Source organism: Colius striatus, chromosome 12 (genome assembly GCF_028858725.1).
Source record: "Colius striatus isolate bColStr4 chromosome 12, bColStr4.1.hap1, whole genome shotgun sequence".
Classification (NCBI taxonomy): domain Eukaryota; kingdom Metazoa; phylum Chordata; class Aves; order Coliiformes; family Coliidae; genus Colius; species Colius striatus.
Genome location: NC_084770.1, coordinates 3,229,292 through 3,235,291, shown reverse-complemented (window position 1 = coordinate 3,235,291; position 6,000 = coordinate 3,229,292). Strand labels below are relative to the sequence as shown.

Here is a 6,000-nt window from a genome sequence, read left to right as displayed (position 1 = left end):
TATGTAAGACCCTGGGAGCTTTCTGTCTCGAGAACTGCAGCCAATGCCAAATTTTTGTACAACTACCAACACACAGCATCTGGACCAATTTGGCTTGGAATTTCACATTCATAGCTTTACACCCTGACATGGGTATTCTAACTTATGTTTTACTTAATAGAAATAGAAGAGCAACAGAATAGTATTGTTGCTCCAGACTCTCACTGAAACTACTCAGAAAATTAAACCCATGAAAATAAGTCTACTGTGAACAAGAGCAGAAGCTGGTCCAGTGATTGCAAACATGCTTAGGTGGCTGTCAGCATGTTACACAATTTTGTAGTGGTAACTTTGTCTTAATTTAACTGCTGGAAAATAAGATTTAATTAGTTCATCTTTCATAATTATCTTGGAACTTTCTGTGGTTGGTTGCTCTTCCCTTGCCGTGTGGCATCTCAGTGCTTCAGCTCTTGCACATTTTCTTATTCTATTATCTTCTCTTCCTATATCATTTATTTCAGGCCACTGCAGGCAAGGTTTGCAATTTCATCCACTTCAATGAAGAACACATTTTAGGATCAGACCTATCGCTTCATAGAATCACAGAATGGTAGGGTTGGAAGGGACCTTTAGAGATCATCTAGTCCAACCCCCCTGCAGAAGCAGGGTCACCTAGATCAGGTCGTATAGGAACACGTCCAGACGGGTCTTGAAGACCTCCAAGGCAGGAGCCTCCACACTCTCCCTGGGCAGCCTGTGCCAGGGCTCCCTCACCTCAACAGTAAAATAGTTTTTTCTTATGTTTAAATGGAACTGTGTGTGTTCCACCTTCATCCCATTACCCCTTGTCCTGCTGCTGGATACTGTTTGCAAATGTTTGTAAAGTATACTAAACAAACTCAGTTCAAAAAGCATTTTATTTGTTAAACAGCCTCTCTGATTTGAAATGGAAAGTTTATGTTTAAAGGCAGTTAAGAAATGCTTATTACTACAACTGTGAAAGCAGAACCAACAGTAATTTATATACTTATCTGGATCAAATTTTTTTAGGTTTGTGTCTAAATTTACAATTTCAGACTTTGTAAAGTTATGCCTAAAAAAATACGTGCCCTGCTGCCAGCCACAAGCCAGACCCAAATGCTGAAACTATCCCTTGACAGCCTTTGGCAAGCCCAAACAAATGCCTGAAGCACAGCTCATGAGCAGTCAAGTTTTATCATTTGCATGTGCATATCACACAGTGAAGCTTAAAAACACAATCCATGCTCCTATTTATATTTTACCACAATGTCACACAAGAGAAATAGTTGTTCTTCCTTTTAACATAAAAAATAGGATCTTTTGAGCAGATGCTGAAACGAATTGGTGGCATTCCAACATCTCAAGAAACTGGGTTTTACATGCTTAAGAATTAAAGATAATATGCAAACTACTTACAACCCTTTAGTAGAATATATTTCACAAACTTTTGATGACGTGTACTTTGCAAAACATTCCATAGCTGATACAGAAAGAAGGTGACTGTATGAGGCTACTCATCACATACAGAAGGCTGAGCTTCATTATTCCAACCCTCTGAGAGAGCCACAAGACCTCACAAACTCTCCAGTTGCAAAGTGACCAAATAACATCAGGAAGCCGAAACTTTGGAACTTCACTTTCAAATGAATAAAGGAGTTAAAACAACCACTTCCCCACTCCCTAACGTGAGGAGGACGCTTAATTGCTTGGCCAAGGACAAACCGCCGTGTCCGTCCCAGGTTCAGCGCTGGCAGGGGCAGGTGGCAGCACGGAGCCAGCGCCGAGAGCGAGCGTACGGGAGGGGGAAAGGGGGAAGCAGCCTCCGGAACGGCCGCGGCGGACGCGGCAGAGGCTGAGGCAGCCCGGCACAGCCCCGCCGCCCGCGGTAAGGGAGGAAAAAGAGGGGAGGCGGGAAGGAACCGGGACCGCGCCGTGCCCCGCGCCCGAAACCCTGCAGGAGGCAGCGGGGCGAGCGCGTGTCCGAGCGGCTGGGCAGGGTGCGTGCCCGGAGGAGCGAGAAGCGAGATGGGGAGGTGGCGAGCCCCAGAGGAAAGGCCGGGCCCGAGCGGGGCGGGCTGCCGCGTTGGCAGCGGTGCCGGGGCAGCCCGGGGCGCTGGGAAACACGAGAGCCTTTAAACTCGGATACTGGCGTCGGTTGTAATTTCCGCGCCAAACGCACGATAAACATTTCTCCAGAACTATATATATAAATATTTAGAATAGGAAATTACAAGCTTTTTCTTTTTTCCCCCAGAACACCTTCTCAAGTGCGAGTTAAAGAAGACGAGGATACACGGGTACTTTAAAAACATATCTGGCTTTCACTGTGTAACTTACTCCTCTCTTTCCTCTGCTTTAAGAGGTTGTTCCCACACCCCGTGCAACAGCTGCTCTCTGTGTTTATAAATGATCCTTCGTGTTTGTTTTCTTTAACCTTTGTAGCAATATAGTGTGTGCCAACAGGTCCTTTATTAGGCATTATTATTCACTACTTGAGCTTACTTACATGGTGTGATTCTGGCAGTTAAATTAGCTTCATGCCTTTAACTTCAGAAATGCAAATTCTAGAATTTAGTGTAGCAATAAGCTAATTGGTGTTCAGATGATCTGAAAGACCATTGAGATGCCCAGAGATGTCTAAAGGGGGCATTGAGGACACAATAGGTGACAGTCCTGTCAGAGGAAGATTGGAGGTATTTGAGGTCCTGCCTTTCAAAATATTTTAATGAGACAAATTGGACTTTATTGCAGTGATGATTTCTAAGGTCTTAGTTTGTAAAATAAGCGGTGACTGCTGCATCTGGTGTAGCAGATTAAATTGGCTGGGCAAAGCTATTAACCCCCAGCTTTCCATAGTAGACTACAAGTGGCCTGAAGGAGGACTGCCCAAATAACAAGAGGCAACTTCACAACTCTGCAATGCTTGACTCAAAAAATGCTGTAGAAGCACCTCTGCCTGCCAAGCATTGTGTATTGTTCTTAGCAATACAGAAAGAAACTGAGGAATTAGACATATAGGCCTGAAAAGTATAATGGAGCTCTTCAAAAACATACGAAACACCATCCCATGTCAGAATAATGGCCTCTCCACCCCTGCAATCTGTCTCAGGCAATGGAGAGAGGAGATGCAGTTTAGGGAAACTGGTCTGACCACATGCTTCCCCATATATTCCCTGCTACCAGCCACAGCTGCTTTATCCAGGACACCAGACACACATGCAACCTCTCAGGGAACGCTCTGACCCTTTGCAAAAGTTTTTGTTGCTTTCACTGACTGCCCCTAAATCTAGTGTTACAGGGAGAAGTTTTGCATTCAGTTTATCCAGGGCCTTCATCATTTTGTAAAACTCAGCTGTGGCCTTTCACAAACTCTTTCTCTCCAAACCAGTCTCAGACTTTTTTTTTTTTTGCCTCTCTTGAATAGCAGTAGCTCAGTTCCCTCGACCATGTGAACTGCTCTTCCCAAGCTGAACCAGAACTGCTTATAAAGCCCATCCAGGATTTCACAGGGCTGAAACAGTACCCTGTGGGATGGTCTCATCTTTCCTCATGATGCACAGCATCTTGTTGGCTTTTTGGCTACCACCAAAACACAGGAGACCTGCAGTCAAAGTTTTGAAGGTGGTGCAAGTGTATGGTTATTTCAATTATTATAAGAGCTTCTAGGGTGATAATTGCAAAGTGACTTCCGCTGTAGTTGGGTAGATAATTCTTTCAGAATCTCACTTCTGTTTCTTTAGTTTGATAGAAATCCCCATACAGTTAAGATATTTTTAAAGAGCAAGCAAAGCATTTTGGATAATAGGCAGGACATGTGCATGTTGGTATAATATCCTTGCTTCATCTTGTAAAAGCAAAAAATTCAAGCAGAATTCTAAGTTGATCATTTAATTGTAAAGATAACAAGCAAAGTAAACTCTTGAGCCTAGGAGCCATTTACTTAAACTGCCTCATTGCTATTCAAAATCCTCAGTGTTAGTAGGAATGTTCATGTATTAGTGTAAGAAATGCATATAATACTTCTCATTTTGATGGCTTTAAAATTTAATTGCAAATGGCCTTCTTCTCTAGTGTGCTATACTGAGGGACACGTGGATGCTACTGAATTGGTGCAGAAAGGCAGTTTCACACAGCAGCTTTATTACTAAGCTCAGTTCTTGAGTTGGGTTTGTTGCCTCTGGCAATAACTAATAGATGAAGTTTCAGGGGAAGATGAGAAGACCTATCATGCACTTAAACTAGGCAGTTCTGTGTATTGCAGAATATTTCCCTCTTGCTTCCCAGAGGTGGTCAGGTAAATTTGAAGCATAGCTTTCTTAGTCAAGTGTTTCATTTTATTTCAGTTCTTTACTTTTGCTAGAAGACTTCTTTCATATAACTGTGGAGCCAGTGAGAAGTTCTTTCATAACTACACACACAGTATTGGGAGTTAGTGGCTTCTAACACAGTATCTGGCAAATAGTTACCCTTTTTTTGAAATATAAATGTAAGCAGTAGGATTGTGCATGTCTTAAGCTTGGTCTCACTGGATGGTTTGGAAATCCTGCATTACCTTATGGTAACCATACATGATTATTTTGCATCTGAGTGTTCTGCAGTCATACTTTAAGAGATTTCATTAGTTTATTACCTTTTAAAGGCAGCTTGTATGAACAGATTTTAATGGCCAAGAATGGGTTCTTCACCATTTAGATACCTACCTTTTGTGTGCAAGCTGTATTTCTGTTACTAGATTTGCCATAGGTTGTGCTAGATGTGTTTTGCCAAGCATAAGAAAATTGCAGAAGATCTTGGTAGAATTAAAGTCACTTAGAATGGCTTCTCAGAAGAAGTCCTGCTTTGACAGGCAAGTTGGTGCTTTCACTAAATCAGCAGTTTGTTTGCTTAAAAATAACCACCTTAGGCTATGGTTCTGCATGTGAGCTCTTTTTCTAGAAATCAATTTACTGTTCTTTGTGGGTGACTGACTCATACATGCAGATAGAAGGATAACTGTTGATTACTTAGTATAGCTTATATGACTGTAGAAGACAAAAAAGCTAATTCATTAGTGTGATAAGGGCATAAGAAATAGGAAAGGAGTTGAGAGATCACTAGGGATTATTGGGTAGGTAATTATAAAGATCATAGTGCAGTGAATACAAGAAGATGCCAGGACCTGATTGTATTCTCTTGACTTTGCTGAAATACTACAGAAAGGTGCAGAGGCTGCTGTTGCAAATGCAGGCTGAGCTCTTGCCATGCTGTTATTTTCTTATTTTCTGCATAGTTCTGAGCTACTATCATTTGCTCACTAACCACTGCTACAAACTGCTACAGAGCTCTGTGTCTAAGCATTGCATTTTTTTACGGGATGGGGAAACAAAATAAGAGCACTCTGCTATGCTTTGCCTCCACGTTTTTATCATTTAAACACAACAGATAAATCTGAAAACCTCAAAGTACTTAGTAAATGCACATATATGTTCATGTGAACAGTGTGGAGTTTACTGTTGATGTGCATGAATGGTGGCTTTTGAATTCCATGTTGCTGTCCAAGCAATAGGCAGGGTGATTATTTTGCAGGTTGAGATTCCAGGTCAAGAAGAGTAAGAATATATACTGCAGAATACTATGTTGGAAGCAACTCTGGGGACATTTTATCAGCTAGACCCTGGGGACCAGACACTTTTGTGTCCCACTATGTAATTCAAGTTATAAACCTGCAACAATTCACAGGCTTAAAAAGTTGTGTTGTAGTTGTAGTTTCATGTGTGTTAAGATTACCTTTTTAGTGCCAAGGAATTATTCTGCTGAAACTTTTTTCAGTTGAAAATCACTTAAGGTGATACTACATTCATTGTTAATTGGAGATGGAGTTTTAGCATGTATTTCAAAACACCTGAGTCCTCTTATTATTTATCTTTTTCCATGCTTTTTCCATGTGTTTTTATGGTGAACTTTCTTTAGTGCCTTTCAACTGGAGCATATTTTTTAGCAATGGGACAAAGGGAATGGAAC

The 6,000-nt window shown here is 41.5% G+C and overlaps 1 protein-coding gene across 4 annotated transcripts in view; it reads left to right on the top strand.

Annotated features, from left to right (window-relative positions):
- Nucleotides 1–1,802: 1,802 nt before the first annotated feature.
- Nucleotides 1,803–6,000, top strand: part of LOC104561866 (retinol-binding protein 1) — a 46,630-nt gene continuing 42,432 nt past the window's right edge. For 3 of the 4 annotated variants that reach the window (XM_062005541.1, XM_062005540.1, XM_062005538.1), the window contains exons 1-2: nucleotides 1,803–1,885; nucleotides 2,255–2,297. The gene's annotated coding sequence lies outside the window, so the exon portion shown is untranslated. The remainder of the gene's footprint in view (nucleotides 1,886–2,254; nucleotides 2,298–6,000) is intronic. The other variant, XM_062005539.1, reaches the window with a different exon arrangement.